Raw genomic sequence first — 20,886 nt, 5'->3', positions numbered from 1 at the left:
AGGAATTCGTCCGAAATAAAATGGATGATTTCAGTGTTTCCTGGCCTTCTTTCTTGTCATGAATTTAGTAGGAGGGTGGGGTGGTGGCAGGGTCCTGAACCCCTCTTCAATGTATTGCTGGATCTCTTTCAACATACTTGGCCACCAGCACCAACGGCTCAAAAGGTTGTATGTCTTTTGTCTTCCTGGGTGTCAGGTTGGGGTAGCATCATGGATCCATTGTAAGGCTACCTTACATGTCACTGGATCAGGTAGGTATATTCCTTTGTCAGTATATGGCAGACCATCCTCCAGAGAGAGCAATAGAGTAGCAATTTCATGTTGATTACTCTTGTTACATTGCCGTAAATCATTGTGATGGGTATGTCACAAACACATATCACATGGCCTTTGGGAATAGAGCATGTCAGTGTACTTGCGTTGCTGGTCTGGGGACCATGCATAAAGGAGGGAGCATTTGCTTTGGTATTGTAACTGCCGGGTCGGTATGTGAAAAATCGAAGGCGGAAAATAATAAATGCCACTGTGCTTGTCACGCATTGGTGCATTTCATGGTGCTAGGGTTGGGGAAGGTTGCAGTGGTCTGTATATACTGTCACTTTGTGATGTGCATCCATGCAGTAGTGTCACCATTCTTCCAAAGTGGCACGGATTACCAACAACTCCCTATCCATGATAGGATAGTTCTGTTGTGCAGGGCTTAATTTCCAGGAGAGGGCAGCCACATGATGTAACTCCTGTGTTTGTGGCCACATCTGGGGTAACACAGCTTCAATGGCCACATTGGCGACATCTGCTTCTACAGTGTATGGCAAGTTGGGTTTAGGATGGTGCAGTACAGGTGCCGATAAGAAGGCTTGCTTTAGAGCATCAAAGGCTTGCTGGGCTATCATTTTCCAATAATAAGGATTGTCCTTTCTGGTGAGACCTGTCAAGGGTGCCACCTTTCGAGAGAAATGCTTGGTAACATGGGGGTAAAAGTTAGCAAACCCAAGGTAAGCCTGCAGGGCTTTTAGCTTTTGTATAGCCAGCCACCGAAATACATCCTGGACCTTACCTCCATCTATTTGTACCCCATGGGGAGGTAACGATATATCCCATGAATTCAATGGTAGAAGCGTGAAAAATTAATTTTCCTGCTTTAGAAAAAATCCTGTGCTTCCTCGAATATGTAGGCACCTTCCTTACATGCTCAACATGAATAGCTAAGGTTGATGAGAAAATCAAAATATTATCAAGATATACAACAAATTCCTCCATTAAATCATGACATATCTCGTCAATGAATTGTTGGAAGGTTGCCGACACAATACACAACCTGAATGGCATGACATGATACTCATATAGTCCGTATTGGGTGCAAAATGTCATATTTGATTCATCCCCTGTCTATATACGCACCAAGTGGTACGCATTTCAGAGGTCTGGCTTATTGAATATAGAAGCAGTACTGATCTGGTCCAGTAACACCGATATCAAGGGAAATGGGTACCTGTTTTTTACTGTAATGGTATTCACAGCACAGTAGTCAATTCAGGTACACAATTTCCCTCTATGCCACGAGAGAAGCAGAACGACGGATGAACTCTCAGTGGAGATTTTCTTGAATGTACTGTAGAAGATGCTTCTCTTCGTCCTGTGTAAGAAGATACATGCGTCCATAGGGCATTTCAGCTTCAGGGACCAGATCTATGGGGTAGTCATATTGCCTATGGGGAGGCAAAATTGCTGCTTTCTGTTTATCAAAAACATCCCTGAAATCGCTGTAACAGTCAGGTATAGAGGAAGACACTGACATTATATCATTTATGGCAGAGACCAGGGCCAAGCTAGAAGACCGCAGGATAGAGCCATCAGTGCCTCTGTTAAGACAGGAGGAGACACATAATACAGAATCAAAGCATACAGTACTGGTAATTCAATCGATCAGTGGATTGTTTCTTAATCAATTCATACCTAAAATGATACTGTAATGGGGTGTATCAAAAAGGTCAAATTGGATCTCTTCAGAATGTTTGTTCATACAGATCATTGTGAGTGCAAGAGTATTAGTTGTAATGGGACCAGAGGAGACAGTTCTTGGCCATCCACCGCTCGGTCTTCTTCTGGTGTGGTTTTTTTCATATAGGGTAACCGATTACCTCTGGTTATAGATTGATCTATATATATTCCTGTGGCACCAGAATCGATATCTAGCAGAATCTCCAGGAGTACATTGTCGTCTTTTAGGATTTGGATGGGCAGCCGAAGGAGGGGTGTGTGGGCTGTTATCATCCTTGTTGAATCACACTTAGTAGGACCTTATTCAAGCGATTCCCATCAAGGACGGCCCTGAGAGTTTGCTGGTTTGCGTCTGGGCTTCAGGAAACAGTCACGAAGGAAGTGCCCGGACTTCCCTCAGCATAGACACAGATTGTTCTTTCTGCATAGTTGTCTTTCTTCCTGAGTCAGTGGAGTGCAAATGTACTCCAGCTGCATTGGCTCTACCAATGCCTCAGACGAGGAACCCACTGATGATGCTGTTGCCCACAGGGAAGGTCGGACTACGGGCCTGGGAAGGGTCATTCGTCTCTCTATTAACTGACTGTCTAGTTGCAAGACCGGGTTAAGAAAGGCAGGAAAGGAAGTAGGAAGTTCAGGCACCGTGGCTAGTGCCTTCTTCAATTCATCATTCAATCCTTTATTTTAAAAAACTGCAGTTTTCTTCTCCTCGGGTCAATTGGTTTCGGCTGTCAACTGATTAATTTTGGCAAAATAACTGAGCAAATATCTTCACCCCTGTGTTAGCTCAAGGAGTTCCAGGTCTGTTGACTGTCCATTATGTTTGGTGTTGGATACTTAACAAAGGATTGGCCGAGGTTGCAGCAACCCCTCCAAAGTAGGGCATGACAAATGCTGCCTTTACTGGTGTATCAGAAAAGGCTGATGGCATACAGAGGAAATGTAACTTACATTGATTGATAAATGTACGAAAGACATATGGGTCACCATTACAACCTTCTGGAGGTGCCAAAAGAAAGGGTTGCACTGCAACATAAGTGGGTTCTAGCAGCTGAATAGGAGGCACTGGTTGACTAGGAGTGGGTGCAAATTCTTCTGCATCTGGGGGTAATGACTGAGCGCTTTCTTGCAATGCATCATGCCTAGCATGGATGTCAGCATTAGAGGTAGACATGTCAGAACTTAAAGTAGAGATAGCCTATAATACTGTATCTATAGGTTTGGGTGGTGCCTCCATATCATCAACTGCACAGACAGGGCTCGACAAAGTGTTATGATGCGACAACTCAGATCTCAGCACAACTTTGTCTATTGATGATTCCTAGCAACCCTCCTAATGTCCTCCATGAGTCTCAGAAAAGAAGAAGGCACAGATTCCTAAGGGCGATGGCAGGCAAGGCTGGACACAAGATCTAAGAAAGTAGAAAGAAAGAGAGAGTTAACAATGAATCAAAAAGGGATTTCATCTCCAACCTCTCATCCAGTGTCAATAAGTACCTGTGTGGTAGACTTGAGTCTTCTGAGATGATGAAGATGGAAATGCGAAAGTGTGGCCCACGGCAGGAAAAGAAATCAAACCAAAAAACAGAGGGCCTTCCGAATGGTACAAGGGCGGAAACTAAAGTGGGAGGAAGTCCAGAAAAAGTCTCTCCAGAAAGGTAAATTACCAAGTATATCTATATATACATCCAAGGTAAACAGATACACCAAGTAAAATCATACAGTTTAGGTAGAGACTAGCAGTAGTCCAAAGAGCAGGCTGGGTGAAAAAAGGAGGCAGGCAGTACATGGAAAGAATCAATAGGCATGTACCAGTCCAGCAAGCAGGCAGTGTCAAGAGGAGGCAGTCAGCACAAGGACAGAATCATTAGGAAGGTAGCAGTCCAGAGAGGTTGGCAAGGTGAAAGGAGGAGACAAAGGTTTCCGCGAGTAGCACACAACACAAAATGTGGAGCATTGTCAAGCGCTGGGTGCTGTCTCCTCAGTCTCTTTAAGGAGCTGCAGCAGTATTTTCCAGGATGGCATGTGCGTCTGCAGACAACGTGACCGTGCGTACCTAGTCGTGGCGTAAGTGCATGCAAGAGGACTGGGTAATGCAGTGCTGTGACCGAGCCTCCTTGGCAACCACCAGCTGGAGCACAGTGACACAGTGGTTCTGCAGGTATGTGACCCGAGCAATTCCTAACACTCACCCACCACTCTTCCCCATGACAACCAAAACTAGCATAATCCGTAAACACTCCACCTGGCCAATTCTGACTATTCCTACACCTTCTCCTTACACTGAACACCATCATACTGTGCAGCACTCGTGTTGTCCCTTCTACAAAAAATATTTGACAACGGTTCTAGCCTGTAATTGTTTGTTGTATTGAATTTACTGGGTCACCGGTGCAGTGCAAAATCGCAATATCTGAGTTTCATAAAAAAGTGGTACGAGCATTCAGAGGGGCATAAAGTGCATTCACATATTGGTTGTACCCCCATTATGCTTCAGGTCCATGGGACATACGTTCCTAATATGGTTTACTGTCGTTACACAGTTAGAGGAGGTGAGGCCATGCCACCAAAATATTGATATTCTATCCAAGAGTTTTGTTTAGTGGTGGGCTTGTGCACATGCTTGTGGTACCCCGTAAGCTGTAAACAGGTCACCTAGATAGGACTTAGGTCATGAAACACTAGGTTAATTCAAGACCAAGTGAGCCCTTCCCCACCATAAAGGTAGCTGCAAAGGAGTGCTTGGGGTCATTGGTACACAAAATACTACTTTTGTGGTTATCCTCTGGGTAATGCTCCCTCACATACAGTGTGGATAACCAGAGTTTGGGCCTTAAACATTTAACAGAAGCACAGTGCTGTGAGTTGTGATCTGTGCATCAGTCTGTGCATCCATTGTAATTAGTGCTTGGTTATATGTTGTTGAAAAAGCCACGTTTTGAGTGATTTGCGAAATTGGAGAATTGCAGGGGCATTCCGAGCCAGCTCCAGGATAGAATTCCAGAGGGTAGTTGTGTGCCAACAGAAGGATTGTTTGCGGTTCCTCTTTTTGTGGATCAGTTGTGATTTGAGCCCGTTGGTCAATTTGCTGTGTGAGGATCGTGTCTCACCAGATATGTGGAGCTTAGCAGCCAGGTACACTGGTGTGCTACTCATGACTGCTCTGTAGATGATACATGTGGTCTTGAAGAGTGCCCTGGCCTAGAGAGGAAGCAAATGTCATTTTTGTAGGTCAGGGGTGATTCAGTCAAATTTCCATGCACCCATAATAAGGCATGCTGCAGCCTGGTGCACGGGTTTTAGGGGATTCAAGTGAGCAGCTGAAAAAGTTGCTTTTCCATTGCATTTTCCTGAGATGCTGGTCTCTCGGTTTCGGGTGGGGGCTTGGTACAATGCTTTACTACTTCAAAGTGGGCTTTGCTCCTATGAGAAGCTGCCACAATGTTGGTGGAGTAGTAAGCAGCTCTAGCTTTGGCGATCAGAATCCTGCTCTTGGCCTGGAGAGATGCAAAGTTTGTGAGATCTCCAAGATTACACTTTTTGCACCAATGCTTCTCTAGGGCTCTAATTATTCTGATGCTTCGGGTGGTCTTGATTGAAAAGTGTCCTTTCCTCTAGGACGAAATCCTGTTGAATCTTTGGTGCTGGTAGTCTCGCCTATAAACCTGACATCCCTGAAGTCTTCCATTGTCATCGACCAGAATTTCACGTGGGCCACCCACTTGGCCTTATCGATATTGGAGATCACATGTCAGGTCATGTGGAGCATGAGCAAACTTTGCTATAATGAAAGGAAATTAATATTGTCTGGGTGGGGGTGATGTACAGTGGGTGAATGGGGTAGGTATTTTGAGAGGGGATGTAAGGTGGGGTGAAGTAGTATAGGTTTGGAGGAAAAGTTACAATGGGTGACTAGGGTGAGGTAGAGTGGATAAGCAAGGTGAGACAGAGGGGGTGAGCAAGATGAGGTAGAGTGGGTAAGTGCAGTGAGTCAAAGTAGGTGTGTTGGGTAATATAAAGTGGGAGAGCATTGGTAAGTGAGGTGAGATAGAGTGTGGTGATGTAGAGTGGGCTGAGATAGAGTGGCCGAGTAGGAAACGGTACAGTGGTTTAGTATGGTGAGGTAGAGTGGAAGAATGGGATGATGTAGAGTGGGTGTGCAATGTGAAGAATATTGTGGAAAGGTAGAGTGGGTGATTGGGGTGATGTACAGTAGGGTGAGGTAGAGTGGTGTGAGGAAGAGTGGGTGTGGTACATTGGGCTGAGGAAGAGTGGCTGAGGTAGGGTTGGTGAGTTTGGGTGAGGTGGGGCGGGTGAGCAGTGTGAGCTACAGTACTGTATACTACAGAAACTGAACTTGTAGTACCCCACTTCCAGGCCAGAGTCCAGTGAGCATGGAACATTACAAATATACTGCCATCGGTCTTGTGATCACCCAACAGAGTTGCCTTTAGCTGCCAAACTGTCCCCTAGTTGGCTTGTTGCAGTAGCTTGTCTATGATCTTGCACAGGTGCCTAAAGTGAAGGATACAAAAGGGAAAGTTAAGTGCATCACAATAGTAAAGATTCCTATACTTTCATCAAGCACATCTGGGACACCTTGTACCTATGATGGCTACAACTTCTTCCACATATATGTATACAGTAGAATTACTTTCACGCAAGCTCAGCTGTTAGCAGATACATGTGATAACGTGAAAATAAAAACCAATAAACTGTATATAAAATATTTCCAGTTTGTTAACTATCTCACAATAAAGCTTTACAATATTTACTTATCCTGAAGTTTAATAATAATCCTCTTTTCTGGGTGCACTTTCCCTCTAGTGTGGTAATAAATGAGATTGTGTGAGGGATTTCCAGAGAATCCCGAGCCCTTGCTGGATTTCCATAATGGGATAGCAAGTACATAAAGCTCCCAGAATGTGGCACTCATCTCCATGTTGGTGCATTTTAGGCATTCCTGGGATCATGAATTCAGGCATCACAGGGAAAGCAAATGTGATGACATCAACAATGCAGACATAAACCACATTTAGTAGGCCTTAACAATGCATCATTTTCTCATATATTAGCAATTTAGGCATAATGTCATACTTGTTATTAAATCATGCAACCACCAGCTTTTTCCGATTAATAGGTAATCGCAGATAGTTAGGTTTCCTTCGTAGATCCTAGATCATCAAGATGAACATTCCCTTTCCACATTAAATTACTCAACATCCCCTTCTAGAGTTGATTTCTAGGTGACTCCTCATCTGACAAGGATGTGAATTCATTCAGCAATTGTCCACTGATCATTAGAATGTTTTGTACTGTTTATTTTTCAGCTACTAGCCATATCTGGATGTCTTTTAACCATTGGTTAATCAAAAGGCCTTTGGGTCATTTCCAGGAAATTTCCTTTTATGCCTTTTATTTCTTTATTTGTTTATCCTTTTTACCAGACGGTAGAATCCCCACCAAGCAAGTAAACGGATTACATTCAAAGGACCCATGCATTAATGAGTTGGATCTAGTGATTACATTCTGCCAGTACACTTGAATCAACTGACATTCCCATGCCATATGCAAATACCATGAAATATTCGGTTGCCATCTCAGACATATACGTGCTAAGGCTGGATTAAACATATGTAATTTCACTGGTGTTAGGTATAAACTGTACAGGTTATTACATTGAATTAATTTAAATCCTAAACCCGGCTAAGAGGGGGTGTAAAGGTAAGCCATATACGGGACTACACACTTTGTTAAACAAAAAAAAGGCAGGGGCCTGAACATAACAAAAACCAGAAATGCGAACCCCTATATGAAAATGATTTGGTTGGAGATAGAGTCCCAAGTTGATAGTCCTGACTATTCTGTGATAATAATGAATTTGTATTGGACCCAACAGTTTGGAAGGAGGGGAGGTTTTGTTAGCACTGTGACGAGATTGATTGATAAATGCAGAGTAAGACTGCAAGATCCTTTAATAATTCTGTGCAGGGACCTCAACATAAATTGTATAGGTAAAATAACACAAAGAGCAAATATGGTTTTGGGGACTAATGCGGGGGTGGGACGGAGGAAGCTAGAGAAGAAACTTAGTTGAGGGAATTGGAAGAACAAGACTTCCACATGCTAAATGGTCACACTGAGGGGGCCATACTGGCAGCTCCTATGTGGGGAAGAGGTAGTGAACTTTCCACCATAGACTACGTATTTGCATCTGCTAATTTCACACCATGGATAAAATCACTGAAGATAATTAAAATGGAAAATAGTGACCACGATCTAGTACAGCTAACACTGGCGTTATCTATAGTGGGAAATCAGAGCTCTGGAAACACGAAGTGGAGGTCAGTTATGGAAGAAGCCGACTTCGGCTAAATCAGAGAAAAATTATTGCCCTCAAGGATCGTCGCATCCTTAGGTCTGCAAGACTGGAACATTGGTTGTGATTACACCCCATTGTTGAGGGATTACTGGGTGGTCAAGAGGGGAGGGTCAAAACCCCAGTTAACACCAAAGCACAAGTATGACATGGTAGGGACAAGAAAAAAAATGAATTCAACAGAGATAGAAGAATATTGAGGAGTCGGGGCAGAGGGGTGTCTGGTAAGAGAACTTTTATTAAAAAAGCCAAACAGCAGTATACAAATTGGCTGATATCCCATAAGAGCACTATGCTGCAAAGTGATGCGGAGGGTATGTTGAAGATCATGTCAGCCAATGACTCTCAGAGTCTATGACGCGTGTTAAAGGAGGTGGTGGCTTCACAGTGGACACTCCAAGGAATCGCTGTGCCTGAAGAATCCTGGGTCACATTTTATGGCACTTTACTTGATAAGATAGAGGGAAATGAGATTCAGCAGTGGAACAAGATGGACGGGACAGGGTGGGACCTGGATAGAACAAGGGATGAAGTACTTTGGTTGATAAAAAGAGCAAGCAACTCCAGGGGGCCTATCGAACCAAATGCTTAAACAGGCACCGGAAGAGTGGGCATCCTTCTGCATGATCCTGTTTAGGGAGATCATCATTAGGCGCAGGGTGCCCGATTCATGGAAAACAGCAGTGGTTGTACCAATATTCAAGATTGGACACAGGGCAGATCCAGAGAGCTACTGCCCAATTGCCCTCCTTGACATTCTGGGGAAGGTTTTTGCATCCCTCATCCTGGATAGATTGAAGCACAGGGTGATTGATTCTGGGCATTACGATGTGAGACAGACTGGATTTGTGCAGGAGGTGGGATGTAGCCTAAACTTGTTTTTCTTGAATATCTTTAAGGTTAGATCAATAAAAGAGAAACAAACAATCTACATTGCCTCTATAGATTTTGAGAATGCATTTGATAGTATAGACTGCGATTTACCATGGACCATAATGGCTGCATGGGATTGCCCAAAATACCTTGTGGCACCAATTAGAGCACTGTATTCAAACACATATATCCATATTACACTGACCCAGAATGGCCTTCTACCTAGAGAAGTCCCCACATCAAGGGGCTTGAAACAAGGCTGCCCACTCGTGCCAGTGTTGTTTAATCTGTTTATATCAGACCTAAAGGCAGCAATGGAGCCCGGCGGTGCATTCCTGCCAAAAATCAATGGTGAGCCCGTAGGTTGGATGTCATATGCAGGCGATTTGGTCGTTCTGGATCAAATGCCGATCGGACTGCAAAGAAAATTAGACGCCCTACAGATCTATGTAAACAAGAACGGTCTGAAAATAAACGCATCAAAATCAATGACACTGGTGCTGGAAAATGTAAAAGGCCGTAAACGCAATTTATTCACCTGGCGACTGGGAAACGAAAGGATGAACATAGTGAGAAAGGTTAGATAGCTGGGAATCCAGATCAATTCTAGCTTAGACGACAACGCACGCAAATTGGAACTAAAAGCTAAGATGAAAAACGTAGCAAACCATGGGCTTTTCATACACAAGAGGTTTGGCAAGTTCTCACTCCTACCGGTGTTAAAATTCTACAAGCAAAAAGTCGTTCCTATTATATCATATGGAGCAGACGCTTTGTTATATTTATCATGGACAATGTAGCCAACACTCAAAGGCTTGTTCTGGAAAAGAGTACTCCAATTACCCAGAGGGATACCAGTAGCAATAATAAGACACAAGCTGGGGCTCCTATCAATATATGCCAGAGTGGCTTGGAAGTCCCTATTGCTATATCAGAAATTAACAATAATCTTTTTTTTTTATTCGATTTAATTGCATTGCAATTTTTACAAAAGAAGAAATACATAAACAGTTTTTTCCCCCAGGCATTCTCTCATTAGATTCCCCATTTACTATGATTTCCATTCCCATCATTCAAATGATCGGTTGTGTCTGAGGATAAACATTCCTTATGAATGAAACCATTTCGATGACCCAGGATGTTTTCTGTCCACTCATCAGGACCGTCCATCTTTGTTCATCGTCCCAAGTTTGAGTTGTGCTAAAAAGGGGTGTAAGGAACAGGTTGCGTAGTTTGATCAAGCCGGGACATTCAATCATCACGTGTTTGATGGATTCCACTGCGGCTATGCTCATACAGAATCAACAGCTGTACATCTGGCTGAGCCCTCTAATAGCAAGTATTTCATTTGTTGGAATTAAATTGAATCATAGTCTTATGAATGTGGCTCTTAAAAGACAGTTAGGGAATTTTAACAGGTAAGGCTGAGGCTCGTTGAGTTTTAGCAGGATCTGAGGCAAATCTTTAACCAATCTAGAAGCATTGGCCTTATCCAGGGTCTTGATCCACTCGAGGAGGAACAGTTTGTTCTTAACATTCATCAGGTTTGCATTCAGATCTTCTTCAGAACAACCTAGTTCGTCCAATAGGATCTTGCTGTTACTTACCCATTTAGCTAGTCTCAGAGATGTTTCTTTCTTTATTTCGCTGTTGATTATCTTCAGGACCAATGGTCTGTTTGGGATCATTGTTTTCCGATAGAGAGCAAGCATTTTCCAGTCGACGGTCGCATGGAGTGAAACTAATGTTAATTATCTCCGGATCACGCCGATTTGAGTTGAGCTAGGAAGGTTTACGATCTTTTTACACACTGTCGCTTCAAGTTTTCCCCATATCTCTGAGGAAATGTCCAAGATGCCTTCCACTCCGTATGCTAAAGAGGGGACTATTTTCCCCTTATAAAATTTTAGGACTGCCATCAGTGAGAAACGACCAAATTTGTTGTCCATGAGCTTCGCTTGGCTTGCAAGCGACATAGCCTTTGCTAATAGGTCTTCCAGAAGTGAGGTCTCTAGTAAACTGTTGTTTGTAGTGAGTCCCAAATATATAAAAGTTTCAACTTTTTCTATTGGGTTTAAGTCTACAGTCCAGCCAAAATTCTCTTTCCTTTGGTTTCCTTGGTGGAAGCTCATTATTTTAGTCTTTAGTTGGTTTATCTCTAGGTGGTTCTGGGTTGTATATCTGTGTAGGCTGTCTAGCTGTCTTTGCAGACCTATTTTTGTTTGGTTGATCAGTATGAGGTTGTCCGCATAAACCAGGCGTGTTACTTTTACCTCTCCAATTGATGGTGGAAAGGATCGCAGAGCTGGCTCGAATTGTTCGATATCCGAGGTGAAAAAGTTGTAAATTGCGGGGGCCATAGGGCATCCCTGCTTGTCCCCTTGGTGAGTTGCAATAGGTGAGGATAGCAGGCCCGCACGGTTTAACCAGACTTTAATCTGGGTCCCTGTGTGGATGATATGCTTAAGCTAAAACATGGCGCTGATGCGCAGTGCATTCTGGGGGCTATAATGGATATTTATTCCATGCCTCAGTGAAAATTGCACTTGCTTTGCTAAAAGACTGGCTTTCAATGTTATCCGTTGCTGAGCCTGGTATGCAGACTTTAGTCAAGGACAGTGTGCTGGGAAGCTGGTTTTGTTGTGTTTTGCTATGAGTTATGGATTTTTTTTCTGTGGTGTTTAGAAGAGGGAAGCTTTGCTCCTTGGGGGGTTACTGTCGGTTGATCCGTCCGGCAACCAACGGTCACTCAACAATGCGCAAGTGCTAATGCCAGAAGGTTCGAGAAATTGCCACCCCTTTTGACGAGGGCATATAGTGGGAGGCTCTGGAGAGGTCAGGTGGAAAAAACACAAAGACCTCAGTCGGAGGGGGGACGTCTTGTTCCGACCTTCCTGTGGGCTGTTGTGCTCTCTGCCTGGGTGTTACCGGGGTCTTGCAGCCGCTTCTGGCGAGATGAGGGATTCAGTTACGCCTATGGTGATCTTCTTTTGAATTCTCTATCTTCTCTGTGATTTATTTCTGTTTTATCACTTGTTGCTTCTTAGCTATGAATAAATAGCTGTATAAGTGCTCATTATTTCTAACTGCGTATCTGGTTGTGAGTTATTGCTCCGTCTACCTGCGTTCAAAATATTTTCTTTGCTCTGCAAATGCACTGGTGATAAATAATTGTCTGTGCACTCTTGGCAAGCAATACACACACACACACAAAGGCAGCACTAGCCTGCAAAAGCAGCATGACATTTTAGGCACTAGCCATGTTTAGCAGACATATGTGGAAAACATGAATGTGCAGACTAGAAATAATGCAAAAATGGTAAGAATACATCTGCTGCCACCAGCTTGTATTTAGGAACATATAAAAGGAATCAAACATCCCAAGTGTAAAAAGCTAGGGTGATACAATCGTATCCCCATCAATGCATTGTAAGATGATGTGTGCAATGTAAAAAAGTTACAAAAATGTAAAAGGTAAAAGGAATATTACTCAAATTAATTTGTGTGGTCCTATGTCGTCAAAGGTTTACACCATTGATAAACTGGTTTCTGAACTCTTTATCACAAGACGAAAGAACTCTATAGCTTGCACATTAAACTTTGTTATAAAATCAATGCCTATGCAGTATATTTTATAGAACAATATTTAGATTATTTAATAAATATTTGCATCATTACAAAACATCAATTAATACGTTTACAGGGTTAAGTGGATTTTCATTCTGTAGTTCAATTATGTAAAAAAAAATCTCAATTCATCTAAAACATCCTATTTTTAATTTGTAGAAAATTCATGAAAATAGTCTTCCTTCACACATTCAATACTCCATTACATTCGTACCTATCTACCCAACATGTTTCATTCCTACTGTCAATTGTCTAAAACAAGTTTATCAGGAAATTCTTCAGCGGTGCACTACACCGCTTCTCCACACTCCCATTTTTTCAAATATATTTTTCTGATGGATCTGCCATTTGTTTTCCAAATATCTCGTTCATGTATTCTTCTGGATTTCTATTTTTCACACAGTTTAATCAACCAGTATTGACCTGTAATGACATATTTGACGATTATAGTTTCATAATTATTCAAGGTAAAGTTTAGTTGTATCGGTTACTACTTAAATTTGGTATTGGGGGGTTAATTCCCATTTCTCTTAGGGCTTGAAGTGAAATGCAAAAAGTACTCTCACTCACCAATTTAGGGCGACTGCATGCAATGCAGTGTCTTTCAGTTGCTTTTTACTCTCGTTATCTATTTCTCCTGTTTTTGTCTTCCCCTTGGTCTAGGTTTTATTACAAGTTAGACGGTGGGGTTTATGTCTGCTCTTTGATGTCGGCAAACTAAAACAGAAATGAAGACAGAAAAGGGAAGGACATTCTCATTCTCTCATGTACTTTGTCTCCCATTTTTATCACAATAGCCATATTACTTCCAGACTCATTCACAATGGAGCCAAGCTATTCTTCAGCATTCATTTTACGCCCTTTTTCTTAGCACAGCTCACCACTGTAATGTTCCTCACCGTGTCCTATGGGCGGAGTAGGTAAAGGAGGGAAATGAACAAACGCTTTCAAAGCCGGATATGTTTCCTAATCTAATAGGCTAACTCCAGTCCTGCTCGGTTTAACTCTCCCGCAATGCCAGGATAACTATTCTTACATGTGTTTTCATACTCCAGGCTCGATCTCTTCGTGTTCATACGCTACGGGTACTTGCCAGGAAAACACTCTTCCTATAGTGACAGCATTCCCTTAGCGCGTTCACAGGTGCTTTTCTCTATTTTTCATGTCCATTGGTTAGAGTACTTTGCCATTGATTTTGGTTGTTACGTATCTCTCGCTATGGTTTGCATATCTTTAATGCATAAGTTCATCTGTTCCTAATGCAATTGCGTTTAAACGGGCTGCAAATACATATTACTACTTGCAAGGTTTAAATTGCAAACAAACAGTTTCCCTTTTTCTACATCTAATTTCATGGTAAGGTCAAGATCTTTTATTTAGTTTCTAGCTTGGGTGTAAGTGAATTTCAAATGTCTGTCTTGTTTGTTGATCCATTCAAAGAAAGAGGAGGCCTCTTCCTCATTTCCTGTCCATAGAATGAAAACATCATCTATGTACCGTCGCCAAAGGTGTAGATGTCTTTTGAACGGATTGGTTTCACTATATATTGAGATCTTTTCAAAACACTCCATTTAAAGATTAGCAATGCTTGGACTAATGTCACCCCTATGGCGGTGCCTTGAATTTGTTTATACAAATTTCCATTGAAGTGGAAATAATTTTCTGTAAGGGCAATCTCTGCATACCATAGAATAAACGAGGATGGAGTTCTTGTGTTTCTCTTTTCTTGCAGCAGGTGTTGCTCTAGCATATCTAGAGATACTCTTCGTGATATACTTGTATATAATTCAACAGCGTCTAAGCAAATCAATATTTCCTTATTTTGGTCAAAGATTATATCTTCTATTTCTTATTTGTGTTGTGTCTTTTATATATGATGTCATGCTCTTAACTAGGGGTTGCAAATAGATGTCAGCAATATTTTGACAAGGGTTCTAGCACTGAGTCTAGACCAGAGGCTATGGGTCATCCAGGTGGTTTTATCCAGGTATTGTGTATTTTTAGAAGTATGTAGAATTGAGGCAATTCTTGGTTTTTCCATTTGTAAAAAGTCAGCTTCTTGTTTTGAGACTCATGCTCTTAATTGTGCTTTTTCTACTTTCAGGTTTATCAATTTTTCTGATGTCTGGGTGGGGTCTTCTTCAGGTTTCATAGTTTCCCAGTACTTATAGTCTGAAGGACTGATCAGTTTCCCCATAATAAATTAGCAAAAGGCAGGGGAAGTGAAGCTGAAGGGTTTGCTTCCCTCAGAAAGTCAGAACAGGTTAAAAAATAAAGCAAAAAGATTGGGGGTCTATAGAGACTGCAGAGGGAAAGTTGCCAAAAGAGAAATATTTCCTAACAGACATTACCTGTTATTCATAGCCATTTTAATAGTGCCACATAAGTACAACAATATCTTCCTTGGGTCAGGCCATCCACCCTGCACTGAGGGATAGAAAGACGCTCTATATTTTTAGTTGTGTATAATTTCAAGCCAAAACAGAAGAGTTTGGCATAGCCTTTCACAGGAGGGAACACATTAGTAGCAAAGAAAGAAGCAGAGTAAAACCATATCTCTTAGTTTCCTTTAGAGACGGGCTTTTGTGGTTGTGATATTGCAAACATGTCAATTTTCTAAGAGATTTCCAGTTTACATTTCTTATTTTTATATGTTTACATTGAAAGGTTTATACATTTGGAGAAGGGCTTGGTGATGATGGCTGCCTACTAAGCAGGCTCCTTCTCTGGTCTCCATTCTGTTGGCTCGTCCCTTGTAATTGATTCATCAGAAAGTGGAGAAGTTAAGTCTTGGAGCCCTGCACCCCCAAGAGGTTGGCACTTTGGAGTCCAGAGGCATTGTGCTTACAGTGCTGGTGTCAGGTGTCCTGGAGAGCACTATATTTAGAGAGGCACACACCAAAGCTCTAATAGAGTGTAGCTCATTTGAAAAAAAGGGATTTTGTGTGGGAAGGGTACTGTGGTTGTCACCAGTAGTGATTTGGAATCCCTATGAGATAAGGATTGAATCTGAAAACAAAATGAAAATATTGCAACTTCCCTTCAGGCAACTGTCTGAATGTTCTTGATGTGTAATTAAAGGTGCATACTGTTAGTTGCAGTGACTTCTTTTCCATATGTGTGGTGCTAATTAGATGGCAGACCCAAACATGAGTGATCACGAAGCAGAGGGTGAGATAGTCCACAATGGGCAGAGAGAAGTTGCAACCAAACAAGGTATGAAGATCATCCTAATGGAAATGCAGGTACTGTTTACCTAATATGCAAACCTCCACTATAGAGGATAGGCGTAGGGTGGAAAAGGGAAAGGATAGATTAGAGGCTTTGGAAAGCAACCAAATCTCCGGACCTACTCTAGCTTTAATATGAAGAAAGACTCATAGAGATAATAACCTCTGTGAGGAAACTTGAATTAAAGATTGACAATGTTGAAAACAGGGAAAGGAGGTGCAAGGTATGTGTGTTGGGGTGCCTGACTTGGAGGGCCGACCCCCAGAACAATATATATGCCTTAACTCGATTAGGGCTAATGATGTTCCCTTTACACCCAGCAATGTCTCGAAGCAAAATGTCAACTTTTGAATCTGTGGGTATATCCCCAGATTGTGATTCACATGTGCATTTGTTATCAGAGGCTGAAGTTCTGGCATTAGCCCTTTCTTTAGTGGGAGTCTGGGGTTTAGCTTCCTGGGGTTACAAATCTCTGATTAAACCAGCATGTTTAGTTGTAAAAGGACTGAATCATACTTCTCAAGCATTAGAAGAGTTGCTCCTTGATAGCAAAGTTATTAGAAAAGCAACTTTGCAAAACAGGGCTGCCGTTGATTATCTCTTGCTGAAACATAATTTGGGCTGTAACGCAGTTGAAGGTATGTGTTGTTTCAATCTGAGTGACCATTCACGATCCATTGAAAGTTATATTAGAGGTTTGAGGGACCTCATTTCCCAAGTGTCTCAAGATCATAGTGGGAATTGGTGGGATTGGTTATTTTCATGGATTCCTGACATTGGGGGTACACTGCATTATGCCTTTGCTTGCATTTGCATTATTTTGGCTATTATAATAATTGGTTGTTGTTGTATTCAATGCATTCCTAACTTGGTTCTAATGTTTCGTCAGTTTCAGAGACCGGCTCCTCTGCCACTGGGCTATGGAAGATAAATATCCAAGGGTGGAATTGTTATGCTTGAGCTAAAACATGGCGCTGATGCACAGTGCATTCTGTGGGCACTCAGAGCTATAATGGATATTTATTACATGCTTCAGTGAAAACTGCACTTGCTTTGCTAAAAGACCTGCTTTCAATGTTATCCGTTGCAGAGCCTGGTATGCAGACTTTAGTCAAGGACATTGTGCTGGGAAAGCTGATTTTGGTATGTCTTGCTATGAGTTGTGGAATTGTTTTTCCATGGTTTTTAGAAGAGGGAAGCTTTGCTCCTTGGGGGTTACTGTCGGTTGATCCGGCCGGCAATCAACGGTCACTCAACAATGCGCAAGTGCTAATGCCAGAAGGTTCGAGAAATTGCCACCCTTTTTTAGGAGGGCATATATTGGGAGGCTCTGGAGAGGTCGGGGGGAAAAAACACAAAGACCTCAGTCGGAGGGGGGACGCCTTGTTCCGACCTTCCTGTGGGCTGTTGTGCTCTCTGCCTGGCTGTTACCGGGGTTTTCCAGCCACTTCTGGCGAGATGAGGGATTCAGTTACGCCCACGGTGATGTATCTTCTTTTGAATTCTCTATCTTCTCTGTGATTTGTTTCTGTTTTATCACTTGTTGCTTCTTAGCTATGAATAAATAGCCGTATAAGTGCTCATTATTTCTAACTGTGTATCTGGTTGTGAGTTATTGCTCCGTCTACCTGCATTCAAAATATTTTCTGTGCTCTGCAAATGTACTGGTGATAAATAATTGTCCGTGCACTTGGCAAGCAATACAGTGGAGTGCTTTCAAGGGCCCCATTATTTCATCCAAGCATCCGCGGGTGTCCAGCTTAGACCACAATAGCTTGCGATCAACTTGGTGAAAGCTTGGACGAGGTCCACGAAGGCTACAAAGATCCGGCTTCTACTTGAGTGGGCCTTATCTTTCAGTATGCTCAACAGCATGATGTTTACCGAGGTTTCCACCGTTTTGACAAAACCGGTCTGGAATGGATTGATTGCATTGACACGAAGTGTTCAAGCTGTAAATTTCTCCAGAAAAAGGGACCTGAAAATTTTACCTATAATGTCTAACAATGCTATAGGTCTATAGTTCTTTGGAACTGATCTGTCACCTTTTTTGTGTATAGGGACTATTGTTGCTAGTTTCCACGAATCCGGTAGTTTCATCTCTTTAGAAATGTCACTGAAAACTGCTTGAATGAAGAGGGACCATTCGTGAGGGTGTTCCATCAGCATTACGTTAGCCCATCCAAGGCGGGGGCCCTTGATCTATTTAATTTTCTTATCTTCTCCATGATTACTGTTATCTAATACTCGCAAGCCCATGTTGTAACAGCCTCGTTCTTTGTCCTGGCCGGTAATGTCCTGCTCGGCTACGCGTAACGTGTGGAGAAGTGTGTTTTCCAGGTTTGTTCACTCACACCATTGAGTTGTGTATCATTATTAGACGCCAAGGGAGTTTTTATCAAGGCCCAAAAAGCTTTGGCTTTTTTTCCGCTGAGAACTCTTAGCATTTGTTCTGCGTCCTGCTGCAAACGTTTATGCCTATATGTAATTATCCAATATCTATATTCCTTTAGGGCTGTGGCAGCCTTTGTTTCTAGACCCAAGTTGTGGGACTTTGCAGCTTGACTCTTTAAGCGTCTCATCACCTTTCTGTTATACCAAATTTTAAGTCGTCCGTGGTAATTTGTTGCAAGTTTGGTATACTGTACAGGATCTGGATCACATTTCTTCTATTCAAAATGATCTTGCTGCTTTTATCCAGCATACTTTCCAGTTTGAATGATCAATTTCCTCTTTCGTCGCTTCTTTGGTGAGGTATACTTTTATTAACTCTATGTTTGTCATTTGTAATTGTAGACGTGCAAGGTCTTGTAGGCTCTTCTCTTGTGGCACTATATCTACAGTCTTTGCAAGACCTATCTCTGTTATCTGATAGGTCATGATTTTTCAAGGTTAGTTTTAATTTATGAGGGTTAGTTTGGACATCCCTTGCCCTCCTAGGGTCATGATCCTTTGTTTTGAGCTCTTGATAATGAGCATCAATGTCTCGGTGTTGTCGTTGCTCAAAACGAGGGGGAGGAGACCAGGCTTTGTCTACTAATCTCCTTCTCTTCTCTAATAGTGTTAGAAAGGGAACCAAGCTGTTGGGGCTCGCTCTGGGGACACCGGGCAGCCCCATGTTCGTGTCAGGGAACACCCGACGACGCACGGTCGCAGCGTTCACGCTGCATACACAAGGGTGGGGGTCACCTCACCTTGCTCCGGGGACACCGGAGCTCCGCACACGTGGCCAGGTCCACCTGGCCACCTCGGCCCCGGCTCCGGGGACACCCAGGCCGGGGTCGCATCCCCAACCTGCCTCACATGGTTGGGGGACCCACTAGGACGGCGTTGCCCGACAGGGGCACCGTCCGGACGGCGTTGCCCGGCAGGGGCACCGTCCTCAAGCTGGGCCCCGTCCTTGGGCCCAGCACACGTGGCGAGGCACCCTCCTGGCACCAGCACAAAACACACACGCGGAGTCAGTTTCACTCTTGACTGACGAGCCGGAAGCAGCTCGTACCTTTTATTAACGTGGTCACATGGGTAACCATGTGACCACAACACACACAATGGAAGATACCATGTCCCCTACAGGGGTGACATGCAACACAAGCCAGATCCGATTTGACTACTTGGATCGTTCATCTGTGATTTAAAATTTTCTGACTCGCCCTGCTTGCTCGTTTCCAGGGTGTCAGAAGCTGATGCTTCCATTACACAATCCTCGACTGGATACGGTGATAACTCTATCAAGTCTGTGAGAGTTTCAGAGGACTCACTAATGTTCCTGGCAGGTGGACTAGATGGGTCTATATTTTCTCTGAAGGGACCCATAGTGACCTTGCGAACAGGAACCGAGGTGTTCACGTTCAAGGTTTTCTGCTTATTGTCTTTAGTGGTAGGCTTGGTAATGGCTCCTGTGTTTATCCGGTCTGCCATGGAAGTCTCCTCATTATGAGTGCTACTACACTTGACAGATGTTTCTGTAGGCCTTGAGTTCCTTTTGTCAAAGATCCAGTAATCCTTATTGCTACTTCCTTCATTGCAATCTCCAATTGTGACCTTCCTAGTATTTTGGGGGAGAGCCTTGATCTGCCCCAAGCCATCTGGTTTCAAAGGGACACAACCATTTACTGGTCTTCTTTCACATTCACTAACTGCTTTGGGCGCCTCCCCGTTGATCTCTGATGCTTGCCTCCCCAAACCCTTTAAAGGTTTAGGGGGTGGAGATGTTTGCGTTGATCTCTGGTGGGTGTCTCTCGTGAGATCGATTTGGGGGGGGGCAGAACTATATTCGGCGGTCTACCGTCAGAGCCCAATTCCGTTTCATTTTCTCTCATGGTTTGGCATCCCTTTTCCCGGAGCACTTATCTTCTGTCAGGTGCTAAGGCTGATGTTTTCTCCATTGCAGTAATGTAGCCTTTTAGAAGAATTAACTCTGTGTGCATCATGGCAATAAGAGTTGTGCGGTCCTTCATGGTGTCATTTATTGCTTCATATCATTTTGAAAAGGGCGCCAATGCGATGGTAACAGTGGACATGATGGAGAGCAAGTCGGGTTTTCTGGGGGCGTCATTCGTACTTGAAACACGGGGGCCCTCTGGTCTTCTATCACCCCAATTTGAGGACGACGAGCCAAGGTTGTTACAATCCGAATGAGAGGAGGTTCGAGGCAGAGGATTGGATGTTCTACTGTGCCCTCTCGGGGAGATTGGAGGCTGGACTCGGGAAGGAGTTTGAAAGTGGAGACTCACGTCGCCGGACCTCTCATGTGCGGAGGGTCTTGACTCCAA

Source organism: Ambystoma mexicanum, chromosome 7p (genome assembly GCF_040938575.1).
Source record: "Ambystoma mexicanum isolate Mex_15411 chromosome 7p, UKY_AmexF1_1, whole genome shotgun sequence".
Taxonomy (NCBI): Eukaryota; Metazoa; Chordata; class Amphibia; order Caudata; family Ambystomatidae; genus Ambystoma; species Ambystoma mexicanum.
Note: the sequence above shows the minus strand (reverse complement) of the source record.